General features: G+C 39.5%; 1 pseudogene across 1 annotated transcript in view; it reads left to right on the forward strand.

The window, feature by feature from the left end:
• Positions 1-15,860, forward strand: part of Cyp2c53-ps (cytochrome P450, family 2, subfamily c, polypeptide 53-ps) — a 45,484-nt pseudogene that overhangs the window by 8,235 nt on the left and 21,389 nt on the right. The window contains exons 2-5 of the transcript NR_033614.2: positions 3,673-3,835; positions 4,185-4,293; positions 12,763-12,923; positions 14,003-14,178. The product of NR_033614.2 is annotated as a cytochrome P450, family 2, subfamily c, polypeptide 53-ps (transcript). The remainder of the gene's footprint in view (positions 1-3,672; positions 3,836-4,184; positions 4,294-12,762; positions 12,924-14,002; positions 14,179-15,860) is intronic.

Raw genomic sequence — 15,860 nt, forward strand, 5'->3', positions numbered from 1 at the left:
TGTTATTATATGCATTTATGTACATTTATATACATATGTTCTTAGATATAACCTGTATAGTCTATATAATGTTATTTCTGCATACATTTTCAGGACTGGCCAAAACAGTATTGTCATCAATGATCATAAAGTTAAAACCTGTAAAGTTGTTTTTGTTGCCTACATCAGAAATTCAGGAAAAAGCTATTTCTATTGTGAATTAGAGAAATTTTGGTTCTTTGACTATAATAATATGCAAAATTCCAAACTTGTGTATACTTCTTCCCATATTTATTTTATTCCTGCTTCCAACAGTTTTTGGCCATAAGTCTCTGGGAAAGGGCACATCACATCTTCCACCAAGTGAGGTAATAATTTAGAGATGTATTTTTTATTGGCATTAGCATTTGTTAATGAATTTCTCTGAATAATTGATATTTTATTAAAATAAAACATCTATGTCCTCAGGTAGTACTATGTCCATTTTCTTATGAACCACCAAAGTGATTTCCAGAGTGGTTGTATCAGCTTGCAATCCCACCAGCAGTGGAGGAGTGCTCCTTTTTCTCCACATCCTCACCAGCATCTGCTGGCACCTGAGTTTTTGATCTTAGCCATTCTGACTGCTGTGAGGTGAAATCTTAGGGTTGTTTTGATTTGCATTTCCCTGATGATTAAGGATGTTGAACTTTTTAAAGGTGCTTCTCAGCCATTCAGTATCTCTCAGTTGAGAATTCTTTGTTTAGATCTGTAACCCATTTTTAACAGGGTTATTTGGTTATCTGAAGTCTAACTTCTTCAGTTCTTTGAATATATTGGATATTAGCTCTCCATCAGATGTAGGATTAGTAAAGATCTTTTCCCTATCTGTTGGTTGCTGTTTTGTCCTATTGATAGTTTCCTTTGCCTTATAGAAGCTTTGAAATTTTATGAGATCCCATTTGTCAATTCTTGATCTTAGAACATAAGCCATTGGTGTTCTGTTCAGGAAAATTTCCTCTGTGCCCATGTGCTTGAGGCTCTTCCCCACTTTCTTTTCTATTAGTTTCAGTGTATCTGGTTTTATGTTTTATGTGGAGGTCCTTGATCCACTTGGACTTGAGCTTTATACAAGGAGATAAGAAATGATCAATTTTCATTCTTCTACATGCTGACCTCCAGTTGAATCAGCACCATTTGTTGAAAATGCTGTCTTTTTTCTACTGGATGGTTTTAGGTCCTAGTTAAAGATCAAGTGACTATAGGTGTGTGGGTTTAATTCTGGGTCTTCAGTTCTATTCCACTGATCTACCTGCCTGTCACTGTATCAATTCCATGCAACTATACCCCTCCTGGGGATGTATTCAGAAGATGCTCTAACATGTAATGAGGACACATGCTCCACTATTTTCATAGCAGCCTTATTTATTTTTTATTACTTTTTCTTTCTTTCTTTTATTTTGCTTTCATTTTCTTTTCTTTTATTAGATATTTTCTTTATTTACATTTCAAATGTTATCCCTTTCCCCAGTTTCCCCTACAAAAATCCCCTATCCCATCTCCTGTCCCCTGTCCCCATGCTCCCCAACCCACCCACTCCTGCTTCCTGCCCCTGCCATTCCCCTATACTGGGGGCATAAAACCTTCACAGGACCAACAGCCTCTCCTCCCACTGATGACCAACTAGGCAATTCTCTGCTACATATGCAGCTAGAGTGATGAGTCCCACCATGTGTTTTCTTTGATTGGTGGTTTATTCTCAGGGAGCTCTGGGGGGTACTGGTTATTTCATATTGTTTTTTTTTCTCCTATGGAGCTGCAAACCCTTCAGCTCCTTGGTTACTTTCTCTAGCTTCTTTATTGGGGACCCTGTGCTCCATCCAATGGATGACCGTGAGCATCCACTTTTGTATTTGCCAGGCACTGGTACAGCCTCTCAGGAGACAGCTATATCAGGCTCCTGTCAGCAAGCTCTTGTTGGCATCTGCCATATTGTCTGGAAAGAAAGGCCATCCAGAGACTACCCCTCCTGTGGATCCATCCCATAAATGGTCACCAAACCCAGACACTATTGTTGATGCCAACAAGTGCTTGCTGACAGGAGCCTTATATATCTGACTCCTGATAGGCTCTGTCAGTGCCTGACAAATACAGACGTGATGCTCTCAGTCAACCATTAATTAGATAGAGCACAGGGTCCCCAATGGAGGAGCTAGAGAAAGGATGGAAGGAGCTGAAGGTGTTCGCAGCTCCATAGAAGGAACAACAATATGAAACAACCAATACCCCCAGAGCTCCCAGGGACTAAGCCATCCACCAAAAAGTACACATGGAGGGACCCTTGGCTCCAGCTGCATATGAAGCAGAGGATGACCTTGCCACACATCAATGGGAAGACAGACCCTTGGTCCTGTGATGTATATCCTAGCATAGGGGAATGCAAGGACAGGGAATCAGAAGAGGGTGGGTTGGTAAGCAGGCAGAGTGGGGATGGGATAGGGGCCTTTGGAGGGGAAACAAGGAAAGGGGATAACATTTGAAATATAAATAAAAAATATCTAATAAAATAAATAAATAAATAAATAAATAACACACACAAAAGAAAACATTTATACATGTTAACACAGGAAATAAGATAACCAAACACATTTGATATATTGTTTGACTCATTTTGTGACTGGGGCCATGGATTCCCCAGTTGAAGAAGCTGTTCACTTACAGATGCCCATGCTGTGCAGAACTTCAGTGGTACCCACTTTCCACATTTGCAGTAATGATAGAAGAAACATGGGGTTCTCACTATGGATTTCCACTCTTCTTCCTGGGGCTATGTTCCACAGGAAAAGCATTAAAAGTATCCTGATACAGTCATCTGAGCATTGATACTTATTTTATTATTGAGTGAACATGGAATAAGATTGTTCAGGCATCAAGTGATTAAAAAAGCATTGTGCTTTTATTTGTTGAGTACATTAAATTGTGTATGATTATTTTTTATTATTATTATTATTATTATTATTATTATTATTATTATTATTATTTCACCTCCTAGATGTTCCCTAGTATCCCCTCATGTAGAATTCTTCTCTATTCCACCATCCCCTTTGTTTCTGAGAGGGTGCTGCTCAGTCATCCCCTTCCTGGTCTATCAAGTCTCTATAGGATTAGGCACATCTTCTCCCACTGAAGCCAGACAAGGTAGTCCTCTACTATATATGTATCAGGAGCCTCAGAACAACCTGTGTGCTCTTTAGTTGGTGGCTTAGTCTCTGGGAACGCCCAGGGGTCCAGGTTAGTTAATTTTGTTTGTGTTTCTATGAGGTTGCCATCTCCTCAGTTCCTTCAGTCTTTCCTGTTCTCTTCCTTACTCTTCCTACAGTCCAATGCTTGGCTGTAAGTATCTACATCTTTCTCAGTAAGATGCTTATAGAGCCTCTCAGAGGACAGCCTTGCTAGATTCCAGTCTGCACTCACAATTTAGCTTCAGTAACAATGTCAACAATATGGAGGCTTTTATTCATGAGCAATTCAGTCCCAAAATGAATCTGGAAAACTCTTGCCTCAGTTACTTATTGAAACATGATCAAGTGACCTGCTGAATATTTGGATGAGTAATTCACTGTAACCTAAATATCAACTGCCTGGGCCATTACAAGGTACATGTATTCTCTGACAAGTGACAATTACCCATTGCTTTCTTTTTTTAATTCCCAGTTCTCAAAAGTCTATGGCCCTGTGTTCACTCTGTACTTGGGCATGAAGCCCACTGTGGTGTTACATGGATATGAAGCAGTGAAAGAAGCCTTGATTGATCATGGGGAGGAGTTTGCTGTAAAAGGAATCTTTCCACTAGCTGAAAAAAATAGTAAAGGCCTTGGTAAGTAACTGTGCATGTTCATGTGTGAGCTGGGCAGCACTCACAGTGAAGAAGAAGATAGAAAGCAAAGCCCAAGCCAGGCATGGTGGTACATGCCTTTAATCCCAGCACTTGGGAGGCAGAGACAGGTGAATTTCTGAGTTCGAGGCCAGCTACAGAATGAGTTCCAGGACAGCCAGGACTATACAGAGAAACCCTGTCTTGAAAAAAAAAAGAAAAAGAAAAAAGTAAAAAAGCAAAGCCCAGACTTGATCGTGGGGTTCAGACTGGGCCTCTGTATTGTTGTGTCTTCTCAGATACCCTTTTTCTTTCTGGGTTCATGTTGTAGTTTCTGTTTCTATTTGTTTAGGAATTCACACTCATGACCTTGAAGAATTTGGGCATGGGGAAAAGGAACATTGAGGACCGTGTTCAAGAGGAAGCACAGTGTCTTGTGGAAGAACTGAGGAAAACCAATGGTGAGCAAAGCTTTGTGTTTTGACTTTTCCATTCTGTCATAGGTTAGAGTACAAAAGATCTACTGGTGTTATTCTAGCTGAAGTGTTTTTCTGTTGCTTTTGAATCCTATATCATGAACACAGATTTTATTATAATTTTTAATGAGTTAAATCCTTAGAAAAAGTATACCTTATTTACTGCTGATCATTTTTGAGAGAATAATTGCTTTTGACAATGGTGGTATGGACTTCATCTATATTTATAGATTCTAAACCAGATAATATTTGTTTTCATTTTGTTGAACTACTTTGGTCTCCCCAACTTCACTGATGTATCAATGTGTCTTTAATGCTCATTTTCCACAGTCCTGGGTGTTTATGAGTCAAAGTATATTTATCATTCCTTAGCTGTGTGTAATAGAATTTTTTCATGATTTGAAAAAGTCTTTCAATGTGATTTTCCTGTTTTAAGAAATTACACATAGCAGCGTTAATCTGCAAAATGCACAAATTTAACAAAGTGACTTGCTTAACTAAACTTGAACTATTTTTATTATCACTATCTTATATTTCTCTAAGTATATTATAGATCTGTCTTCTGTTCTGTAAACAATTTTTTCTCTACAGTCACTGTTTTGCCTTAAAACATGAGCAGATCTTAATTTGTGGCATTGTGAATGCTACTTATCCAGAAAGTACTTGTCAAATACTCAGGTTATCTACTTAAATTCTGAAGAACCTTGTCTTTTTTTTTTCCATTTTTTATTAGGTATTTAGCTCATTTACATTTCCAATGCTATACCAAAAGTCCCCCATACCCGACCACCCCCACTCCCCTACCCACCCACTCCCCCTTTTTGGCCCTGGCATTCCCCTGTACTGGGGCATACAAAGTTTGCGTGTCCAATGGGCCTCTCTTTCCAGTGATGGCCGACTAGAGTCAAGAGCTCCGGGGTACTGGTTAGTTCATAATATTGTTCCACCTATAGGGTTGCGGATCCCATAGCTCCTTGGGTTCTTTCTCTAGCTCCTCCATTGGGAGCCCTGTGATCCATCCATTAGCTGACTGTGAGCATCCACTTCTGTGTTTGCTAGGCCCCGGCATAGTCTCACAAGAGATAGCTACATCTGGGTCCTTTCAATAAAATCTTGCTAGGGTATGCAATGGTGTCAGCGTTTGGATGCTGATTATGGGGTGGATCCCTGGATATGGCAGTCTCTACATGATCCATCCTTTCATCTCAGCTCCCAACTTTGTCTCTGTAACTCCTTCCATGGGTGTTTTGTTCTCAATTCTAAAGAGGGGCATAGTGTCCACACTTCAGTCTTCATTCTTCTTGAGTTTCATGTGTTTAGCAAATTGTACCTTATTATCTTGGGAATCCTAGGTTTGGGGCTAATATCCACTTATCACTGAGTACATATTGTGTGAGTTCCTTTGTGAATGTGTTACCTCACTCAGGATGATGCCCCCCAGCTCCATCCATTTGGCTAGGAATTTCATAAATTCATTCTTTTTAATAGCTGAGTAGTACTCCATTGTGTAGATGTACCACATTTTCTGTATCCATTCCTCTGTTGAGGGGCATCTGGGTTCTTTTCAGCTTCTGGCTATTATAAATAAGGCTGCTATGAACATAGTGGAGCATGTGTCCTTCTTACCAGTTGGGGCATCTTCTGGATATATGCCCAGGAGAGGTATTGCTGGATCCTCCGGTAGTACTATGTCCAATTTTCTGAGGAACCGCCAGACGGATTTCCAGAGTGGTTGTACAAGCCTGCAATCCCACCAACAATGAAGGAGTGTTCCTCTTTCTCCACATCCTCGCCAGCATCTGCTGTCACCTGAATTTTTGATCTTAGCCATTCTGACTGGTGTGAGGTGGAATCTCAGGGTTGTTTTGATTTGCATTTCCCTGATGATTAAGGATGTTGAACATTTTTTCAGGTGCTTCTCTGCCATTCCGTATTCCTCAGGTGAGAATTCTTTGTTCAGTTCTGAGCCCCATTTTTTAATGGGGTTGTTCGATTTTCTGAAGTCCACCTTCTTGAGTTCTTTATATATGTTGGATATTAGTCCCCTATCTGATTTAGGATAGGTAAAGATCCTTTCCCAATCTGTTGGTGGTCTTTTTTTCTTATTGACGGTGTCTTTTGCCTTGCAGAAACTTTGGAGTTTCATTAGGTCCCATTTGTAAATTCTTGATCTTACAGCACATGCCATTGCTGTTCTGTTCAGGAATTTTTCCCCTGTGCCCATATCTTCAAGGCTTTTCCCCACTTTCTCCTCTATAAGTTTCAGTGTCTCTGGTTTTATGTGAAGTTCCTTGATCCACTTAGATTTGACCTTAGTACAAGGAGATAAGTATGGATCGATTCGCATTCTTCTACATGATAAGAACCAGTTGTTCCAGCACCAATAGTTGAAAATGCTGTCTTTCTTCCACTGGATGGTTTTAGCTCCCTTGTCGAAGATCAAGTGACCATAGGTGTGTGGGTTCATTTCTGGGTCTTCAATTCTATTCCATTGGTCTACTTGTCTGTTTCTAAACCAGTACCATGCAGTTTTTATCACAATTGCTCTGTAGTAAAGCTTTAGGTCAGGCATGGTGATTCCACCAGAGGTTCTTTTATGCTAGAGAAGACTTTTTGCTATCCTAGGTTTTTTGTTATTCCAGATGAATTTGCAAATTGCTCCTTCTAATTCGTTGAAGAATTGAGTTGGAATTTTGATGGGGATTGCATTGAATCTGTAGATTGCTTTTGGCAAGATAGCCATTTTTACAATGTTGATCCTGCCAATCCATGAGCATGGGAGATCTTTCCATCTTCTGAGATCTTCTTTAATTTCTTTCTTCAGAGATTTGAAGTTTTTATCATATAGATATTTCACCTCATTAGTTAGAGTCACGCCAAGATATTTTATACTATTTTTGACTATTGAGAAGGGTGTTATTTCCCTAATTTCTTTCTCAGCCTGTTTATTCTTTGTATAGAGAAAGGCCATTGACTTGTTTGAGTTAATTTTATATCCAGCTACTTCACCGAAGCTGTTTATCAGGTTTAGGAGTTCTCTGGTAGAATTTTTAGGGTCACTTATATATACTATCATATCATCTACAAAAAGTGATATTTTGACTTCCTCTTTTCCAATTTGTATCCCTTTGATCTCCTTTTGTTGTCGAATTGCTCTGGCTAATACTTCAAGTACTATGTTGAAAAGGTAGGGAGAAAGTGGGCAGCCTTGTCTAGTCCCTGATTTTAGTGGGATTGCTTCCAGCTTCTCTCCATTTACTTTGATGTTGGCTACTGGTTTGCTGTAGATTGCTTTTATCATGTTTAGGTATGGGCCTTGAATTCCTGATCTTTCCAAAACTTTTATCATGAATGGGTGTTGAATCTTGTCAAATGCTTTTTCTGCATCTAACAAGATGATCATGTGGTTTTTGTCTTTGAGTTTGTTTATATAATGGAATACATTGATGGATTTTCGTATATTAAACCATCCCTGCATTCCTGGAATAAAACCTACTTGGTCAGGATGGATGATTGCTTTAATATGTTCTTGGATTCGGTTAGCAAGAATTTTATTGAGGATTTTTGCATCAATATTCATAAGAGAAATTGGTCTGAAGTTCTCTATCTTTGTTGAGTCTTTCTGTGGTTTAGGTATCAGAGTAATAGTGGCTTCATAAAATGAGTTGGGTAGAGTACCTTCTACTTCTATTTTGTGAAATAGTTTGTGCAGAACTGGAATTAGATCTTCTTTGAAGGTCTGATAGAACTCTGCACTAAACCCGTCTGGTCCTGGGCTTTTTTTGGCTGGGAGACTATTAATAACTGCTTCTATTTCTTTAGGTGATATGGGACTGTTTAGATGGTCAACTTGATCCTGACTCAACTTTGGTACCTGGTATCTGTCCAGAAATTTGTCCATTTTGCCCAGGTTTTCCAGTTTTGTTGAGTATAACCTTTTGTAGAAGGATCTGATGGTGTTTTGGATTTCTTCAGGATCTGTTGTTATGTCTCCCTTTTCATTTCTGATTTTGTTAATTAGGATTTTGTCCCTGTGCCCTTTAGTGAGTCTAGCTAAGGGTTTAACTATCTTGTTGATTTTCTCAAAGAACCAACTCCTCGTTTGGTTAATTCTTTGAATAGTTCTTCTTGTTTCCACTTGGTTGATTTCACCCCTGAGTTTGATTATTTCCTGCCGTCTACTCCTCTTGGGTGAATTTGCTTCCTTTTTTTCTAGAGCTTTTAGATGTGTTGTCAAGCTGCTAGTATGTGCTCTCTCCCGTTTCTTCATGGAGGCACTCAGAGCTATGAGTTTCCCTCTTAGAAATGCTTTCATTGTGTCCCAAAGGGTTGGGTACATTGTGGATTCATTTTCATTAAACTATAAAAAGTCTTTAATTTCTTTCTTTATTCCTTCCTTGACCAAGGTATCATTGAGAAGAGTGTTGTCCAGCTTCCACGTGAATGTTAGCTTTCCATTATTTATGTTGTTATTGAAGATCAGTCTTAGGTCATGGTGGTCTGATAGGATACATGGGACAATTTCAATATTTTTGTATCTGTTGAGGCCTGTTTTGTGACCAATTATATGGTCAATTTTGGAGAAGGTCCCGTGAGGTGCTGAGAAGAAGGTATATCCTTTTGTTTTAGGATAAAATGTTCTGTAGATATCTGTCAGGTCCATTTGTTTCATAACTTCTGTTAGTTTCACTGTGTCCCTGTTTAGTTTCTGTTTCCACGATCTGTCCCTTGATGGAAGTGGTGTGTTGAAGTCTCCCACTATTATTGTGTGAGGTGCAATGTGTGCTTTGAGCTTTACTAAAGTGTCTTTAATGAATGTGGCTGCCCTTGCATTTGAAGCGTAGATATTCAGAATTGAGAGTTCCTCTTGGAGGATTTTACCTTTGATGAGTATGAAGTGTCCCTCCTTGTCTTTTTTGATAACTTTGGGTTGGAAGTCGATTTTATCCGATATTAGAATGGCTACTCCAGCTTGTTTCTTCAGACCATTTGCTTGGAAAATTGTTTTCCAGCCTTTCACTCTGAGGTAGAGTCTGTCTTTTTCCCTGAGATGGGTTTCCTGTAAGCAGCAGAATGTTGGGTCCTGTTTGTGTAGCCAGTCTGTTAGTCTATTTCTTTTTATTGGGGAATTGAGTCCATTAATATTAAGAGATATTAAGGAAAAGTAATTGTTGCTTCCTTTTATTTTTGTTGTTAGAGTTGGCATTCTGTTCTTGTGGCTGACTTCTTTTTGGTTTGTTGAGGGATTACTTTCTTGTTTGTTCTAGGGCGTGATTTCCGTCCTTGTATTGCTTCTTTTCTGTTATTATCCTTTGAAGGGCTGGATTCGTGGAAAGATATTGTATGAATTTGGATTTGTCGTGGAATACTTTGGTTTCTCCATCTATGGTAATTGAGAGTTTGGCCGGGTATATTAACCTGGGCTGGCATTTGTGTTCTCTTAGTGTCTGTATAACATCTGTCCAGGCTCTTCTGGCTTTCATAGTCTCTGGTGAAAAGTCTGGTGTAATTCTGATAGGCCTGCCTTTATATGTTACTTGACCTTTCTCCCTTACTGCTTTTAATATTCTATCTTTTTTTAGTGCATTTGTTGTTCTGATTATTATGTGTTGGGAGGCATTTCTTTTCTGGTCCAGTCTATTTGGAGTTCTGTAGGCTTCTTTTATCTTCATGGGCATCTCTTTCTTATGTTTGGGAAGTTTTCTTCAATTATTTTGTTGAAGATATTAGCTGGCCCTTTAAGTTGAAAATCTTCATTCTCATCAATTCCTATTACCCGTAGGTTTGGTCTTCTCATTGTGTCCTGTATTTCCTGGATGTTTTGAGTTAGGATCCTTTTGCAATTTGTATTTTCTTTGACTGTTGTGTCGATGTTCTCTATGGAATCTTCTGCACCTGAGATTCTCTCTTCCATTTCTTGTATTCTGTTGCTGATGCTCGCATCTATGGTTCCAGATCTCTTTCCTAGGGTTTCTATCTCCAGCGTTGCCTAGCTTTGGGTTTTCTTTACTGTGTCTACTTCCCTTTTTAGTTCTAGTATGGTTTTGTTCATTTCCATTACCTGTTTGGATGTGTTTTCCTGTTTTTCTTTAAGGACTTCTACCTGTTTGGCTGTGTTTTCCTGCTTTTCTTTAAGGGCCTGTAACTCTTTAGCAGTGCTCTCCTGTAATTCTTTAAGTGACTTATGAAAGTCCTTCTTGATGTCCTCTATCATCATCATGAAAAATGCTTTTAAATCTGGGTCTAGATTTTCGGTGGTGTTGGGGTGCCCAGGACTAGGTGGGGTGGGAGTGCTGCGTTCTGATGATGGTGAGTGGTCTTGATTTCTGTTAGTAGGATTCTTACGTTTGCCTTTCGCCATCTGGTAATCTCTGAAGCTAGCTGTTATAGTTGTCTCTGTTAAGAGCTTGTACTTCAGGTGACTCTGTTAGCCTCTATAAGCAGACCTGGGAGGGTAGCACTCTCCTTGGTTTCAGTGGGTAGAGTATTCTCTGCAGGAAAGCTCTCTTCTTGCAAGGAAGGTACCCAGATATCTGGTGTTCGAACTGGACTCCTGGCAGAAGTTGTGTTCCACTCACTAGAGGTCTTAGGATCCCGTGGGGAATCCTGTGTAGGCCCTTGCGGGTGTCAGGCAACTCTGCTGGCAAGGAAGCCCGGGGCTCGAGTGGAGCGGAAGGGGCTTTTGCCCCGTGTCAGGCCCGGGTAGTCTGCTTCCCTATGTACCACAGTCTCAGGTTCCGCGCGATTGGATTGGGGCCGGCGCTGTGTTCCACTCACCCGAGGTCTTAGGATCCCGTGGGGAATCCTGTGTGGGCCCTTGCGGGTGTCAGGCAACTCCGCTCGCCAGGAAGCCCTGGGCTGGAGTGGAGCGGAAGGGGCTTTTGCCCCGTGTCAGGCCCGGGTAGTCTGCTTCCCTATGTACCGCAGTCTCAGGTTCCGCGCGATTGGATTGGGGCCGGCGCTGTGTTCCACTCACCCGAGGTCTTAAGATCCTGTGGGGAATCCTGTGTAGGCCCTTGCGGGTGTCAGGCGACTCTGCTGGCAAGGAAGGCTGGGGCTCGAGTGGAGCGGAAGGGGCTTTTGCCCCGGGTCAGGCCTGGGTAGTCTGCTTCCCTATGTACCGCAGTCTCAGGTTCCGTGCGATTGGATTGGGGTAGGCGCTGTGTTCCACTCACCCGAGGTCTTAGGATCCCGTGGGGAATCCTGTGTGGGCCCTTGCTGGTGTCAGGCGACTCTGCTGGCAAGGAAGGCCGGGGCTCGAGTGGAGCGGAAGGGGCTTTTGCCCCGTGTCAGGCCCGGGTAGTCTGCTTCCCTATGTACCGGAGTCTCAGGTTCCGCGCGATTGGATTGGGGCAGGCGCTGTGTTCCACTCACCAGAGGTCTTAGGATCCCTTGGGGAATCCTGTGTGGGCCCTTGAGGGTGTCAGGCGACTCCACTGGCAAGGAAGCCCGGGGCTCGAGTAAGAACCTTTTCTTTATGTTATTTCTTCAAAATAAAGTGAAAAAAGACTGAAAATCTTGCTAGTGTATGCAATGATGTCAGCGTTTGGAGGCTGATTATAGGAAGGATCCCCGGGTATGGCAGTCTCTAGATGGTCCATCCTTTTGTCTCAGCTCCAAACTTTGTCTCTATAACTCCTTCCATGGGTGTTTTGTTCCCAGTTCTAAGAAGGGGCAAAGTGTCCACACTTTGGTCTTCGTTCTTCTTGAGTTTCATGTGTTTAGCAAATTGTATCTTATATCTTGGGTATTCTAAGTTTCTGGTCTAATATCCACTTATCAGTGAGTACATATCATGTGAGTTCTTTAGTGATTGGGTTACCTCACTCAGGATGATGCCCTCTAGGTCCATCCATTTGCCTAAGCTGTCTCTTGTGAGGCTATGCCGGGGCCTAGCAAACACAAAAGTGCATGCTCACAGTCAGCTATTGGATGGATTACAGGGCCCCCAATGGAGGAGCTAGAGAAAGTACCCAAGGAGCTGGGGGGATCTGCAACCCTATAGGTGGAACAGCAATATGAACTAGCCAGTACCCCCAGAGCTTGTGTCTCTAGCTGCATATGTAGCAGAAGATGGCCTAGTCGGCCATCATTGGGAAGAGAGGCCCCTTGGTCTTGCAGACTCTATATGCCTCAGTACAGGGGAATGCCAGGGCCAAGAAGTGGGAGTGGATGGATAGGGAAGTCGGGGGTGGGGGAGGAGGGTACGGGGGACTTTTGGGATAGCACTGGAAATTTAAATGAAGAAAGTACCTAATTAAAAAAAAAAGAAAAAAAAGATTGAAAATCATGTTTCAGTGAAGTTAATTAGGATTTAAGATAAAAGTTATTGCTATTTGCATGTATAGAGAATATACTGCTTAAAATTTGTAAAGTGACTTTACTCATTAATAAGGATAAAGTGCCCTCTTGGTATATTTTAATAACATATTACAATTGTTTCCCACTTTTCAGGCTCACTTTGTGATCCTACTTTCATTCTGGGCTGTGCTCCTTGCAATGTCACCTGCTCCATTATTTTCCAGAATCATTTTGATTATAAAGATCAGGATTTCCTTAGCTTGATGGAAAAAATCAATGAGAACACCAAGATTGTGAGCACCCCATGGATACAGGTGAAGTAGAATTCCTTTCCTTCTGAGAAGAAACTTATGGCCATTCTTTCTCACAGGTCAAATTCTATGTGGACTAACAGTGATGTGATGGTACCCCATGTCATGCCTAGAATATTACGTGAAGGATATATGGAAGGGAGGTCTAAGTCCTTTGCTAAACAAACAGAAAAACAAAGAACAAATGCAATGATGGCTCAAGGTGCTTAGCTCCCTATCTGATGGTTTTTATCATTGACTTTCAGAGAACGTTTTCTGTAAATTAATTCATTGAATTTTTTGAGAAAGAGATCTAGTCACTCATAGAACATTATTGTACTACCCACAAGTTCTTGTACAGTCAACAATTAAGCCTATCTTCATTCCAGTATTTGGCAGACATATCTTAGTTTAGACAGAAAATTGTCTGCTAAAGAAAATTTGGTATAAATACTCAGGAAGCCCTGGAATCATTTAAATGTTTGCCAGTTTACTTTGAATTCTCCCTAAAAGAGAACAGGAAGAAATGACAGTATGAATGGTTTTATAGTTTGATGACCACAAGCACCTTCACAATCATTTTTACTCTGAATTAGTATTTCCTGAATTCTGCCTATATACTATTTATGGACTAGTGAGAAGTCACTAAAGGTGTGTAATTGTTGTCAAAGCAACTTTAAAGGCCCACTTACTTCTATGTTCTTATTCCATGCCAGAGGTTGGCTGATAGGAAATATGTTTGTAGATACTAACTTTCTGCAGTAAATAAGTTACCCCACTATCTTAACTTCTGTTGGCATCTAAAGTGTATGAATTGGAGTAATTTATATCATATGACATTTCAAATTTATAAGGCAGAAATGACTTATTCCTGAATGTGGAAAAATTTATTATGAACTTTGATTATATGGGAAAGATTTTCTTTCTCAATTCTTCTACTAGCACAGAAAATTACTGCGTATAAAATAGGGCAACTCTTCTTCAATGTGAATATCAGTCATATATTGAACTATAAATCTAAATCAGGATTGCTATGTTATAGTATGTATATATTTTTTATTATACCTCATGCATTTAATAAATTCCTGTTCTTTTTCTTGTAGTTATGTAGTTTTCCCCCGTTCTCATTGTTTATTGTCCAGGAAGTCATAAGACAGTACCTGAAAATGCTTATTACATTGAAATCTACATTCTGAAGAAAATAAAAGAACATCAAGAATCACTGGATGTTACAAATCCTCTGGACTTTATTGATTATTACCTAATTAAGTGCAAGCAGGTAAAGTGTTGATATACACTCATTTATCTGATTTTTCAAGTATTTCCTCATTTTCTGAATACTTACATATTTTCCAGGGATATGTAAAGGCTCAGTCCAGTGTCATTTGAAAACAAACTTGAATACTTATTGTATGTGTAAATATACAAGCTGGATTCAGCAACACACAATAGGACTTGGTTAATGAGAACATATTCACATTTATCTCCACATAAAAAAGCAATATAACTGGGGAGAAAGACAATACAAAGGGCAGGAGAGATGGAAACCAACACAATCATATCATAGAGTTTAAGCTATTATGTCCAATAAGCATTATATTCTCTGTTTTTCACTGCTTCTCCAAATCTACCCTATTAAGTGATTTTCATTTATTATATCTTTAACACATTGTGTAAGCAAATTTTCATGTATAATTATTGTTTTGTGCTTTAGGAATTTTAGAAAAGAAAAGAGGATTTAATAGAAAAATATATTATTTTTATATTTACCTTTTAGCTTATTATTAATGGGGATTTTTTTATTATTCAAGATGTCATTGACTTATTGCCAAATTTTCTCAATTATTATTGAGTGTTTCTAACATTTGTTTTATGGCAGGTATGGCATCTTTTTTTTTCTACCTTTAAAGAAGAATTTTCAGGCTAGGCCAAATTCCATTCTCCACCCACAGGAACATTCTTGAATAAAACTTCTCAGAATGTACTGACTGATAGTCACTTGAACCTCTTGAAAGTCCCAGGCAGAGTTCAAAAGCCTGCCATGCATGCTAGACAATAGATTTTAGGTCAATATGCTTAGCCAATAAATTTGAATTGTAACCTTGATGATTTAGATTGTGCCCCTAGAAAAGCATAAAAACTGTGTGTAATAGCCATTTGGGGTCACTTTCTAGTCATGTGCCTGAGGGACTAATTGAAGGTTGATCCCAGCACGCAGGAAAATAAACCTCCTGCTTTTGCATAGAAAATAAAAAAATTTTCTGTATTTTTGGGAATTTCATACATATATAATCTAACATAGTCATATTTGTTCCTTCCATATATTTGTACTTTTATCGTTTTTACAAGTTTAACTTTACTGTAAGTCTGAAGCAATGTTGAGTCCATGAAAATTCTGGACAAAGAAATGAATATCAAGTATGTGGTATAAGCTTGAAACATCTAGCACAGTGTGTCCCACTTTCCTAATTCTATTGATTTAAGTCTAGTATGAATCTGTTAAAGAACAGGTTTATTTAACTCCAGTGGAACCAGCCTGGATTTCAGTCTAATCATAGTATAACAGAGGATCCCCAACTTGTTAGAGTCAAATGCCTTCGATTTTTTTCTCACTATATTTACCATATGGACCTTTACATATTTTTTCATTTACATATTTTTTAAGACTTAAAGGTCATGCAATGTACAAATTTAGGTGTAGAGTATCCATGAATTCAAGGGAAAAAAATCAGAGTGTAGGAAATGAAATTTAGATCTTATGTATCAATCAATCTCTGCAATGGTGTGTTAATTTCTTCTGGAACTATGTTTTCAAGTTCTGTGTTGGCAACAATAGAAAATTGTGTGATATTGTAGAGTTATTGTTATCATAGGTGCTAGTAAACACTTTATCAGATAATTTCATCAAACAACTCTTAGGAATACCACAATCATTACTCGGAGTTGACCCTTAAAATTTTA

This window comes from Mus musculus, chromosome 19, assembly GCF_000001635.26.
Source record: "Mus musculus strain C57BL/6J chromosome 19, GRCm38.p6 C57BL/6J".
Taxonomy (NCBI): Eukaryota; Metazoa; Chordata; class Mammalia; order Rodentia; family Muridae; genus Mus; species Mus musculus.